A 13,603-nucleotide genomic window follows, 5' to 3' on the forward strand; every position below is an offset into this window, starting at 1 on the left:
GAGCCGGCTTGGTGACTAAGAGCACTCACCTTTGCAGGAAACACCTGTGTGACAGCTCACAACTATCTGTGATTCCAGTCCCAGGGGACCTGATGCCCACGTCTGACCTCCACAGGTACCTGATATGCACATGGTGCACATACATAAATGCAAGCAATACACATGCCACACTCCAGTCAGTCTTTTTTTTTTTGTTTGCCTGAGAGTTAATATCTTTTTTTTAATTGAGAAAAGGAAAAAAAAGAAAAAAAGTTTCCACCTCCCCCCAGCCTCCCATTTCCCTCCCCCTTCTCCCACCCTTCTCCCCCTCCCCCCACTCCTCTCCCCCTCCTTCTCCAGTCCATAGAGCAGTCAGGGTTCCCTGCCCTGTGGAAAGTCCAAGGTCCTCCCCCCTCCGTCCATGTCTAGGAAGGTGAACATCCAAACTGGCTAGGCTCCCACAAAGCCAGAACATGAAGTAGGATCAAAACCCCGAGCCATTGTCCTTGGCTTCTCATCAGCCCTCATTGTTTGCCATGTTCAGAGAGTCCGGTTTTATCCCATGCTTTTTCAGTCACAGTCCAGCAGTTAGTCTTACTTTAACGCTGAGGCTTCTGGAGTTTTTGCTTCTGGTCCCTGTCGGCTGATCGCACCACGCTGGGCTGCCATTTTTTGGGGACCAGCCTCAACAAAAATACTTTTCTCCAGGGTAAAGGTGATTTAGAAATATAGTAAAGAATATGAAGACACAAATGAAAATAATAAAACGGAGAAACACATAGGATAGTATCGGGAGGGAATTCCAGTGAGTACTGAAAATTCACCTGTGTTTAATTTCCAGCTGCTTAAAATACCCTGACCCCAAAAGGTAGGAGTAAGATAAAAGACTGCATTAACATGATACAAGGAAATGAACATACCAATTGAAGGTAGCGGCTACATTCATAGCTAAACCTTCTGTTGCTAGAACAAGACAAGTCATGCTTATACCCTAGACCAAAACACTCTATAGGCAAACCACTCCCTGGGTGGAATCCCAAGTTATCTTCATAAAGGGAATTGGAACTTGCTTGGATCCTTAGGCTCTTGTTTGAGGTAGGATCAATCTACTCTATTCCTGGAGCACAAGGTCTGGCTATTAACCACACCTGTATACAATAAATCACCTAGAGAGAGCAGAACTCCCTATCCAAAGTCTAGGTGGGAACTTTGTTTGAGGCAGAAGCACAATAACCTTGAAGGATCTAGAGGAAAGTTCCATCTCTCTGACCCCTGGTCAACGTGGAAACAGGCTCACATTTTCGGGCCTCCACAGGTCCCCTTGGTTTCTGGACATTGAGTAGGATTATCTGGACCCTGCCAGGTTCTTTCTCACCTCTATCCACCATCTTGGGCTTCCTGCAAACATCATCTGTTTTTCCCTCAGTTCTTCTGAGAGTGACACACTTCACTTTGAGGACCAGGTCAACTCAGAGAATAAGCAAATTTAGGACTTAAGTCTGGAGGAACACTCTCCTGGTCCCCAATGTCTTCAATGGGCCTGTGGAGCCTATAATGTTATTCTGTGGCAAAGTATTTGGCCTTGACCATACTCCCAAAGCTGTGGTTGGTCCTCCAGGCCTTGGTAGAGTGGGGAGAGTGTCCAACCCCTCTGACTTCCAAGTCAAGCAAGCAGGCCAAGAGGAAGCATAAGGATGTCATTGTTCCCAGTGGGTCGGTAGGAATTCGGTCTTTTTTGGGGGTGCATAAGCATAAGACACAGTGCCCATCTCAGTCACCACAGCTTTAGATTTTGTCTCAGGTATCTAGGGAAGACTGGCTTGGCTGTTCCCGATGTCATTTCGTGGTTTAGGAGCAGACACGTGCCAGCATGTGATGCGCACAGCCCCAGGACCAGATCCCGACACAGAAGTGACAGCTGGTGAGCCCCTGAGTGCCTCCTGCCTGTAGGCGTGTTCTCCTCTCAGTGGTACCTGCTATCTCGGTGTCGTTCTAGCTGGTAGCTTCCAGATTAGGACTTTCTCTGGGAGGGGAACCCAGACCCAAGGTTGGAGCACCAAGAGATTCTACTTTCCCTGTGGAACTTGACCAGCCCCACCCCCTCAGTGCAGGACAAATTGGCCCAATTCTGAGCTGTGGTTTGGCTGAAGACATGATGTAGACTCATTTCCTTTACAACACTGAAGTCTCGGCCATCTCCTGCCTTTTTCTGTTTGCTGCTCACCCTGTGCTTTTGTATGAGAGAATATACAGTCTGTAGAAGAGCAGGCCGAATACCCTGCTCTTTCCTCCCCGAGGCCAGGGGAGGGCAGGATCCGTGAGATGGGGCTGGTTGTGTTCACACAGATTGGTTGTAGAAGCTGACAGGAGCCTACAAAGGCCTGAACCCAACCTCATTCTCTAAGTTGTCAACTTCTGTGTTTTATACCTAAAGAGACTGAATTCCAGGGAAGTAAAAGCTGTAAGTGACTTGCTTACAGACATACTATGATTGAGAGACAGGGCTGGGAGCTGAGTCCAGGCTAGCATCACAGGGACAGGGACCAATTTCCTAGCCAGTAGACAGGACCTCCCTCCCACACATTGCCTGTTCCCCAGTATGGTCTCCTAGATCTCCTGCTTCCTCCTGTTCGTCTACAAAGGGTGCTTTCCAGTTCTAAAGTGATCAAAATGCCATCTCTGCTGCTTCAAACCCAGTGACCCATATGGGAACTGTATGGCCTCTCCGTAACCTCAGCAAAGTCTCAATTGACTTCTCTTACAAACCGAACCCCCTGTGGCCTCACAGGCCAAGGCTGGAGATACACACTTAGGGGGATGCAATAGGTAATTGATGCTTTAGTCCATGAGAGGGTATGGAAGATGATTGTAAGGGTCGACAAAAGAAGGCAGAGGTCCTCGGAGAGGGCCCAGGATGCTGAAATGAGCGGGACTAAGGAGGAAGAGTGAGCGACATGACTCACCAGGAGGCACCCAAGAACGGGAAGCTGTCCATGAGTATACCAAAGCCGAGACCACATTTTCACCAAAGAGGGGAGCGTGAGCAGGGCCTCACAGAAGGCTGACGGGTAAGGTAAGGAGAGCAGATGGCTTCTGGAACTTGCTACCATGCAGGTGGTTGTTGGTCTTCACAGGAACAGTCTGGTGGCAGGTTGAGGATAGGAGAGCTGAGTGAGCAGACTGGAGTGGGGAGCAAAGTTCACAGCACAACTCTTCCCAGGGGTTCCCTGGGAAAGGGAGCAGGGGAAAGAGTGCAGCTGTGAGGAGTGGCAGTTTCAGGAGGGCGTGGGCTTTCGTTTTCAGTATTAAATAAATTTACAGTTTTACCTTTATACGGAAATCCTGAGAGTTTATCATTTCTTGCCCTTCGCTTCCTGTTTTGTTAAATTACTATGATATATATATGTATACATATATGATGTTGATATATATATCACAACTGATATAAATGTCACAATTGATGAGCCAGTGTTAGTACATTATTTCAAGTTTGTACTTTATGGACCCGAGAGATGACTAAGTAGTTAAGAGCACTGGCTGCTCTTCCACAGGGCCTAGGTCTAATTCCCAGTACCTACATGGTGGCTCAGAATTCCAACTCCTGTTCCAGATGATCTGGCACCCTCTTCCAGCTTCCACGGGGACCAGGCATGCATGTAGTCCATATACATACATGCAGACAAAATACCCATACACATAAAATGAGCAAATAAAATTTAAAAATACTGACTACAAGGTCTGGACTTTTATTTCTTCAGTTTTTGAGCTAATTTCTTCTTCCCTTTCCCTCCCCCCCCCTTTTTTTTTGGTTTTTTGAGACAGGGTTTCTCTGTGGTTTTTGGAGCCTGTCCTGGAACTAACTCTTGTAGACCAGGCTGGTCTCGAACTCACAGAGATCCGCCTGCCTCTGCCTCCCAAGTGCTGGGATTAAAGGCGTGCGCCACCACCGCCCGGCTTCCCCCAGCTTTTTTTTTTTTGTTTTAGTATTCTATCCAAGACACACTCCATTGAGCAGGCCTATGTCTTTAACCTTCTCCCAAACTTTGCTGTGTTTTTGTGATCCTGGTGTTATTCTTTTTAAAGATATAAGGGGGGTGGTCACACGAGGGGCGGTGGTCCCATGAGGAGCAGTGGCAGGTGACCCGAGGCCTTGGTGAGTCCCCCAGGCCTCAGTGAGTCCCTTGAGGCTTTGGTGGGTCATCTTAGCAGGTGGGAGATTACAGCGAGTGACAGACAGACACACCATGCAGAGAGAGTTTGGGTATAGAGTTTATTTAGTGGGGTATGAAGGGAAAAGGAAAAGGGGAAGGGGAAAAAGGGGAAGAAGAGAGAGAGGGAGAGGGGGAGAAGGAGGGGAGGGGGGGGAAAGATAATAGAAGTTAACTCTTCAGGAGAGAGACAAAAAGAGAGAGCCAGACTGGAAGAGGAGGCAGGAGGTCCACTTGCTTCTGCAGAAGGGGAGGGTTGGGAGTGGGTGGGGCTTCTCTCTTAAAGTGACAGGGTACCCAGGTGGCAGGACAGGCCAACAGATAATAACACTTGGTTTTGAGGATGCAGGCTTTGCAGATCTCCCTCTTGTTCTTCTGGTGGTGAGCATTGAAAGGGGAACCTCATATCACCTTGCGTTAAGAGTACACGTCTTCACCACCACCGTGGCCTATGTGAACCTTGACCCCTCAGCTGAGGTCATGTTCGTCAGCTCTCCCAACTGTAGACTTACTGGCTTTTCCAGGGGTGTTGTGTTTGCTGATGATCTATATTAGGAAATGTGTACATGGCGGTGATGCAGGGGCCCTTGATAAAAGGAGAAGGGAAGGAAGTATTTGCAAGAGCAAAGATGAGGGAAAGATGGAGTCGGTGCTGAGAGAAATCAGTGCCCCATGGAATATGGGCCAGTGGCTCTGGATCAAAGAAAGGGCAGTGCATCATTCTGACAGGGACAAGGGAATGGAAAGGGATACACTCAGGTGGAATTAGCATGTGAAGATGATGAGCCAGCTCCAGTATGGCTGCTTCCCAGCTCCCAGGGAACAAACCATGAGCTGCGAGAGAGCCAGGCTGTCTGAAGTCTGAAGAGAAGAGATACAAGTGTGAGCTCGTCATATTAGAAGCTTGGGCTGACGGTCACCATCAGGAGTGTAATGCAGTCATGGACATATGTGGACCTATTGTCACAGCCAGTGCCTTCTCCTCCTGTTTCAGCTTCCTGTTCTAATGAGAGCAGAATGGACAAATACTTGAGTCTACCGGGAGAGGGCTCAGCCGGGAGGGTACAGGAGAAGGACTTAAGGATGTTGCCCAGAGGACCTGTGAGACAGCTCAATGGGTAAAAGCACTCTTTGCCAAGCCCGGCCATCTAAGTTCTGTCTTTACGGATCCAGTCCAATCCTCAGGCGCCATGGAGGGAGGAGAGACTTGAGGCCTGCCAGTTGTCCTCCGACCCCAACACATGCACCACAACCCTTCCCATCACACACAAAGTAATTGTTTTCAAGTCGGTGTTCCAACAAGAATGCATTCCAATGGACGATGAGATCCAAGTTGTGTGGCGAGCAAAGAAAAACCGATTAAGATGTGGCAGTCAATGCAAACCAATGGTAGGATTTGCAAACTCTTAGGTCAAGTGCTGGCCCGGGAAGGAACCAAGCAGAGAGAGCCATTGTCAGAGGAAAGGCGATTTCACACATATTAACCACAGGATATTTATTCTGAAGAAGCGGAAAGGCTAAGTCCATATGAATTCTGCACACAGACGTCTAAGCAGCGTTCTTCATAATCACCAAGTAAAACCACCTGACCCTTTGACAGAGCGCACGCAGGTCACAGCAGCTAGGGCACAGCTGCACGCTGGAATGGGTGCACTGGGCACTAAGGGGGCTCATGCGGGACTCAAGCAGCAGCATGGGGAACCCCAAAGGTTAAGCACAAGGAGTGGAGAGGGTCAGAACAGGCCATTTCACCGCATTCCATGTGTGTCTCACTCTGATGGGCAAAAAAGAAAAAAGAAAAAGAAATGGAAAGCAGGTCTTTGCCAGCAAATGGGTGAAGAAACAGTTTGAATCTAAAGGGACACTGTGAGAAAGTTCATTGATATGTTGGAATTATTCTATGTACTATCTATAATGATTGTGATGATTTGTGTACACACACACCCCAGAAGGGGATTTTATAATGCGTGAACCTGTCATAAGCCACCTTTCTAGGGGTGACTTCTGTCGGGCTCCTAGCTGTGGCAGGTTCGAGTGTTCCAGGGTAGGAGTGTGAGGATTAGAATTATTAGGCAAAAGGAACACAGATATAGGAGAAACAAGAGACAAAGACATAGGATAGTACTGGGGGGGACATCCAGAGAATACTGAAGGTCACCCACATTTAATTTCCATTTGCTTAGCTACCCCGACCCCAAAAGGAATAAGATCACATGATTCAAGGAATGAATAGACCCATTGAAGGATTACAGGTTACATTTTCAGTTAAATATTTTGTTGCCAGAACAAGGCAAGTAACACTCACACCCTAGACCACAAAATTCTGTAGGCACACCACTCCCTGGGTGGAATCCATTGTTATCTCCCTAAGAGAGTAGGAACCTAGTTGGATCTTTAGACTTTTGTTTGAGATAGAAACAGATCTACTTCTTCAATACCTGAAATACCAGGTCTGTCTATTAGCCACACCTGTTGACAATTACCCTGAGAGAGCAGAGCTCTCAGACCTGTTATTTGAACTGTTGACAATAACCTTGAAGGAACGGAAGTAAGTTCCAATTCTCTGACCTTTAGTCAAGGTAGAAAGGACCCATACCTGTGGACCCTGTCATGAACCTAAAAACAAGATCAAGATTTGAAGTTTCAGAAGTGGCTGAAATAAATGGAGGAGAAAGTCTGAGGGAGGCTTGAGGGTGCAGGAGACAGTAGAGGTCTGGGGCAGGAGGGGGAGGGGGAAAGAGCCAGGGAGAGAGGGTAGAGATCCTGACTGGAGGCCAGGGTTAGCAGCTCTGAGAAGAAACCAGTGGGAAGGAGGAGAAGAAGGGATTAGGAAGCAGATCAAGTTTCTGAGACTACAGTGCAAAAACCTGGAGAGGGGAGGGGATGGGGAGGGGTAGCAACTGTTGACATGTGAACGTGGGGATGAGGACCAAGTGGTGACTGGTGGCCTGGAAGGCTTGGTCTGTACTGACTTCTGAGATAAAGAGACATGAGGGACATTGTGAATCACTGTGATCCCACAGAGTCTTAAGTCCGGAGCAGACCTCTCCTGAAGCCTGAAAGGACCAGCATGGCAGAGAGCTTCAGAGGCTTCCTGGGAATCTGTGGAAATTTCTGTGGGGCCCAGCCATGGTAAGCTAAGTATGGGCAGGTCACCCAAAGGAAGTTCTTTACTTACAACCATTACCACCTGCCTGAGTAAAACTTTGGCCAGTGAGGAATTTAAATGGAGGCCTGAGTCTCAGTAGTTTACCCTGAGGCAATGCCTGGTTGCAGGAGGAACCACAAACTGGGATCACCTGACCTCCACCCAAGAACAGACCATTCAAAGGAAATGCCTGGCATTCCAACCGCTGTAGATAGGAATACCTGCCAGAACACACTCAACAGGACACCCCTAGACAAATGTCAGCCAATCAGGGGTCTTAAAACTTCAGAAACCCCCACCTTTACTACTATAAAACCCTATTCTCATTGAGCTCGGGGTTCTCCGTCTATTCCAATGTGTTGGACACACAGAGAGACCGAGTTTGCAAACTTGATTAAAATAAAGGCTCTTTGTTTTTACACACAGTACTTGGTCTCTTTGTTGGCTTTTGCGGGGACTTCGCAGATTTGGGCATAACAATTTCCATGCCTTCTTCATGTTGTAGTATGTAGGAACCATCAGACCTGTGCACTCTGAACACACGGATTTGTCTGTGTTTACCCTGTTTTCTAGAAGCAAGGATAAGAGTTGCCAAGGCTCCCTGTCTGTCTGATCTGGGCTTTGACCCCTATGAAGGGGCCCAGTGTGTGAACAAAGAGAAAAAGAACACAGTTACAGCTGGGAGCCCCGTCTGACTCCAGACAAAGGACACTTCCCCAAGCCTCATTAGCCCGGGTGAGGCCAGGGCAGCTGAGCGTGAACATTGACAGCGATGCAGGAGCCTCACGAAGCGCTGAGGCAGGACTCCAGCATTCAACTCTAGATGGCGAGGATGATTCAGATTGGGGCGGGTTGGCAGAAGCCAGTTTGGGAATGCCAAAACCCTATGTTCATTCCTGCCATTTAAATCCCGGAGCACCGGCTGCAGCAGCCAAGGGTGACTCCAATGGAGCACTCGGAACCACTCTGGGCTGAGCCCAGGTCCTGGAACTAGTTCTGGGTACCTTCTATCTAACTGGGGGGAAATTGCAATGCTGGCAAGAGATCAGGGCTTATTTATTTAATAATAATAATGTGACCCTGTTCTCCACTAATGAAAAAATAGGGCTAAACCAAAAGGAATTGGCAATCTTACAGTACTACAGGTAGCTAGGTAGCCGCCTCTACATATTCTCTCTTCTCTCTCTCTCTCTCTCTCTCTCTCTCTCTCTCTCTCTCTCTCTCATACTTCAACAGAGATATAGAAAAATCAAAAATTGATTTAAAGAAAGATGAACCAAAATGGCAAGGGACTCTCAACTATACTTATATACGTCTGATAAGCCTACTAAGAAAAAGAAAACCTTACAATCCTAATAGGAGATTTTATGACTGTCACTCCATGACTGGTAGAGCAGGTAGGAAAGAAACGAGGGTCCAGAAAGTGCAGACATCCATACAAATGGAGGATCTGATTCAGGACCAGTATCTCATAGACACTGCTCCGGAATGTATAAAGGATACTTATATGCCATCAGCTAGAAAGAGAATAATCCAGTTCAAAAACAGTCAAAAGACTTGCATAGACACTTTTTCTAAAGAAGATAGACAAATGGCCCACAAACTTAGTCACTAGCCACTGTCATTGTCAGGAAATACAAGTTAAAACCACAATGAGATACCGTTCACATGCCACTAGGATGAGTGGACAACTGTTGATGGGTATGAAATCGCACAGGCCTCTGGAAACCTCTAGAAACTCGCAACCTGCAGCTCTGCTCCAAAGCACAAATCCAAGAGAAGGAAAACATGTTTTCGCGCAGAAATTCATACTCAAATATTTGTAGCTGTGATTTTCCTAAGTGTCCAAGGTCAAAATGGCTCAAATAGTCACCATGATGAATAAATAAGCCGCGTGGGGCATATCCACAATAATGATCAATTATTGAAAGCAGCGAAGTTCTGAAGCAGGCAAGAACCTGAACGAACCTCAAAATACGCCGGGTGGGAGATGCTGAACAGAAGCTGCGCACTGCATGACTGTGCTCAGATGAAATGTTCAGGGAACAAGTAACTGTGGAGACAAGAAGTAAACCATGCTTCCCAAGGGCTAAAGGAAGGGGAATTGGTGATGGTGTCCCCTTGGAAATGTGGAAATGTGGTATTAGACACGGTCTCATAAATCTATTAATACACTAAAAACCACTGAACTGTGCATTTTAAAGGATAACTATTGTGGCATGTGGATGTTTATCCCTATAAAATAAAACAAAGTGCATAACTAAGAAACTAGAGCTACTTAAAATATTCTCTGCCCAACAACTACAAAATAGGCCCTTTGAGGGCTACATGGTAGTTTCCTAAGGCCATAACACCAGCACTAAGAAGGCTGTAACACTTTCTGAAGTTCAAAGTTACTCAGAACGTATTTCCTGACCACAGCAAAATTATGATACAAATCAATAACCACATGTAAGTTTAAGAATCACTAAGTATTGAGTTGAAGTAAGCCATGGATCTTAGAAAGAAGAGGGGTGGGGAGGGGGAAGAAGGAGATGGGGAGCCACTGAGGGCTTGAGATGTAGCTGAATAATGGAGCACTTGCCCACTATGCTCAAGTACCCAGAGGCTCAGTCCTCAGCACCATAGAAAATAAAAAACAGGTGAGTAAGCAAGCAGAGTGGCTCACGTCTGTAATCCCAGCACTCGGGAGGCTGAGGCAGGAAAACTGCGCGAGTCCCAGGTCAGCCTGGCCTGTGGAGTAAGGCTATCTCAAGAAAAGCAAAATAAAACAAAGAGTGTTGGAATGCATCTTCAGCATTATCAGAAACAATGAACTGAAGCTCCTAGGATCCACAGACAGCTGCACTTTCTAGAGAAACAGAGCCAGAGCCTTAAATGTGACTCAGATCAAGAGCAGCCCGAAAACCAATCATAAGCATACCAACAACAAAGATGGAAAGTCAAGCCTAGCAAGGTGCCACATTGTAATCTCAGCATTCAGGAGGCTGGGGTAGGAGGCTCACTCTGAATTACCAGGCCAGCCAGGGCTTTTCAGCAAGGCCCTGCCTCAAAACAGAAACAAAAGTTAAAAAGTCAATAGCACTTAAACATAACAGGAAGAAAATAAGAAAATCTACAAAGCCATTGTGACTTCTTTGAAGATAGCAGTAAGATTGGTAAGCTGCTAGATTTATCAGGAAGAGTCAGCACAAATTAAGAACAGAAATTAAAGCGTAAAGTTAATATAATCAATGTTCTGTCAGTACACTATGTAAAATATACTCATTGAAAAATCAAATTAACCAAAAATAAGAAGAATGTACATGGATTGTTCTCTATTTATTAGTGCGTGTGTGTGTGTGTGTGCGCGCGCTTGTGAGTTTATATGCATCACATGTGTGCAGGTGCCCACTGCGGCCACAGAGAACATCAGATCCTCTGAAACTGAATTATCAGGTGATCATAAATTACTTGATATGGGTGCAGGGACCTGAGTTCTGGCCCTCTGTAAGAGCACTCTAGGCTCTTAGCCGCTGAGCCATCTCTCCAGTCCCAGCAAATTTAATTTAAACGAAAGTTTCCCACAAGGAAAGCTTCGGTTCCAAATGTCTTCAGCCTTTAGTTCTCCCAGATATTTGAGGAACATCACTCTATCTCAAATATGCTTGAGAGAATAAAAAGAAGAAATGCCCTGAAGATACGTAAGAGTCATAACAAGCCCAGGGCAGGAAAGGCGCTTTATAGATGCCGGTCTCACACATAAGTTCAAACATCTTCAACCAAATAGCGACGGCCACTGTGAACAAGCTGGGGTTATCCAGGAATGCAAGGTTATTTTAACACAGAACAATGGATCAATGTATTTACTATATTAAGAGAATAAAGGGACAACCTATAAAAAAAGACATAGGAAAAATGTTTAGTAAACTTAGAATGCATTATGTTTTAATTAGAGATTAATTTCTTCAATGTGATTAAAGTTTGCACCAAAGCTCACATTTAACAGTGGAAAAAAATGGAAAACTTTCCCCAGAGAAACAAGCAGAGACACCAGCCCATCACTTCAGCTGTAAACAAGGCAGGAACAGCCAAGGTCATTTTCTTCAGCCCGGCTCTCACACTTCTGACACCCACTAGGAAGGGTTTTCCCCACAGACCAACCAAACAATTCCCCGGAAGACACCACTCAATTCATTTCTAACACTCTCCTGGAGATAGCATCAGATCCCACCTGGTAAGGACTCAGTCCCACAAGAAATGTCTCCACATCCGATACCAGTAGCAAGTCCTAGGTACCACCTCTAGTTGGCTAGCACAGTCCACAGAAGTCAAAGAAGCTATGGGTAAACAGCTAGATGCACAGAGAGGCAGGGATAGAACCCCCCAGCCCCTCCTTCAGGGACATTCGTGTGTTCCTGGGACATGTCTGGCTGTCCGGAAGCTCCTTGAACCCTATCCTTCTGGAGCTTCATGGAAGCTTCTTTACTGTCAATATTAAGTCCACTGGTGATCAACCTTCATCCGGTGCCTCTCCCTTCACGAGGGGCTGAAGGTCCTTACTATCTAATGCAGCTTTAGTCTTTCTGAGGATCAATCCCAATCCTGAAATTCCCTAGGATCCACCAGGTAACCAGTCATCTTAGAATACAGTAGTTTCTCATCATCCTGAAAATTCCAAGTGTTTTAGAAGTTGTTCAAAAGAGAATAAAGATTCAACGCACATTCGATGATATCATAGACACTGTGTTAAAGGATCCAATCAATGCTACAGTAGAAGAAGAATGCAGAGTTTATACATGGTAAGGTGTCATTCCTGACAACTTCTATGATTGTACACACAGAGAATGCCAAAGGGCCTGCAGAGCAATCAGTGATTCAAACATGGCACACAAGACTAACTAGATTTTATCTCCAGCAATGGATAATTGAAAAGTTCCATTTTAAATGAGTATAATGCATAAATCAAAGATGAGCAAGAAAAAAACTTGATCTAAACTTTTTTTTTTTTTAGAACTACAGCAGTGAGTATCCAAGAGAACTCTGAGGAAGAACAAAGTTGTTGACTCTATATGACTATGTGCGTGTTAAGATCACTTTGGGGCTAAGGGGCTAAGGTTCAGTGGGCACAGTGCCTACTGTGGAAGCTCAGGACCTGAGTTTGAATCCCCAGAACCCATATAAACAGAAACGGCAGCATATATCAACAATCCCTGTGCTTACACTGTGAAACGGAAGGCATAGGAGAGTCCCCAGTAAGTGTGGGTAGACTGGAAAGGCAACAGTAAACAACAAAGACATTTTGCTTCAAACAAGGTGGAAGGTGAGAACCGACCCCCAAGGTTGTCCTCTGACCTCCTCACGCACGTGCCCATACTCACATACACGCACACATGCACGCACAAAACACAACTACTGAAAATCATGGTAATTCTGACAGTACAGTATTTTGTAAGGGAAAACGTGAGCCAATAGAACAGAATGGAGCAAAGCAGACCAAAAATGATCTATTCATAAATAGGCATTCTCTATAACAAAGGTGATGCCGTATCGGAAAAACCAGCTTTGGCTCCTCATTCTATATAGAAAATATTCATATTCACAGAGGTGAAAAAGGAAAGTATGATATAGCCATGGTCAGCAGGCAGACGAGGCTCCTTGAACATGAAAAGACCATGCACAGAATGGGTAGTGACATGTATTTACATACCACAAAAGCATCACTCGGGATATGTAATTCCTCCATTCAGTCCATCAAAAAGTCCAACAGGAAAATAAGCACAAGACTTAAATGTGTCACAAAAGTTTTTATAGCTGCCAGGAGTAGTAGTGGCGCACGCCTTTAACCCCAGCACTTGGGAGGGCAGAGACAGGAAGTTCTCTGTGAGTTCAAGGCCAGCCTGGTCTACAGAGTTCCAGGATAGTCAGAACTATATAGCTAGACCCTGACTTGAAAAAGAAAACAACAAGCATCCATGACCACTCTTTTGCGTGGATGCTTGGGGTCTGAACCCAGTTCTCTGTTTGTGCAGCAAGAGCTTTCCCCACTGAGTCAGCTTACCAGCCCCTAAGCACCTTCTCTCCCATCTAAGCACTAACCAGGCCCAGCCCTTCCTCCTTCGGAGATCAGACAAAATCAGGCACGTTCTGGGTGCTATGGCTGTAGGCCCAAGCAAACCTTCTTCCCTGGCTATTGTACTTCTAGATATAGCCAAGACAAATGGGCACATTGTTCATAGGGGGGAAAGGCTTAAGAACATATATGGCAGGAGAACAAATGGGAACACAT

Source organism: Microtus pennsylvanicus, chromosome 21 (assembly GCF_037038515.1).
Source record: "Microtus pennsylvanicus isolate mMicPen1 chromosome 21, mMicPen1.hap1, whole genome shotgun sequence".
In the NCBI taxonomy this organism is placed as follows: Eukaryota; Metazoa; Chordata; class Mammalia; order Rodentia; family Cricetidae; genus Microtus; species Microtus pennsylvanicus.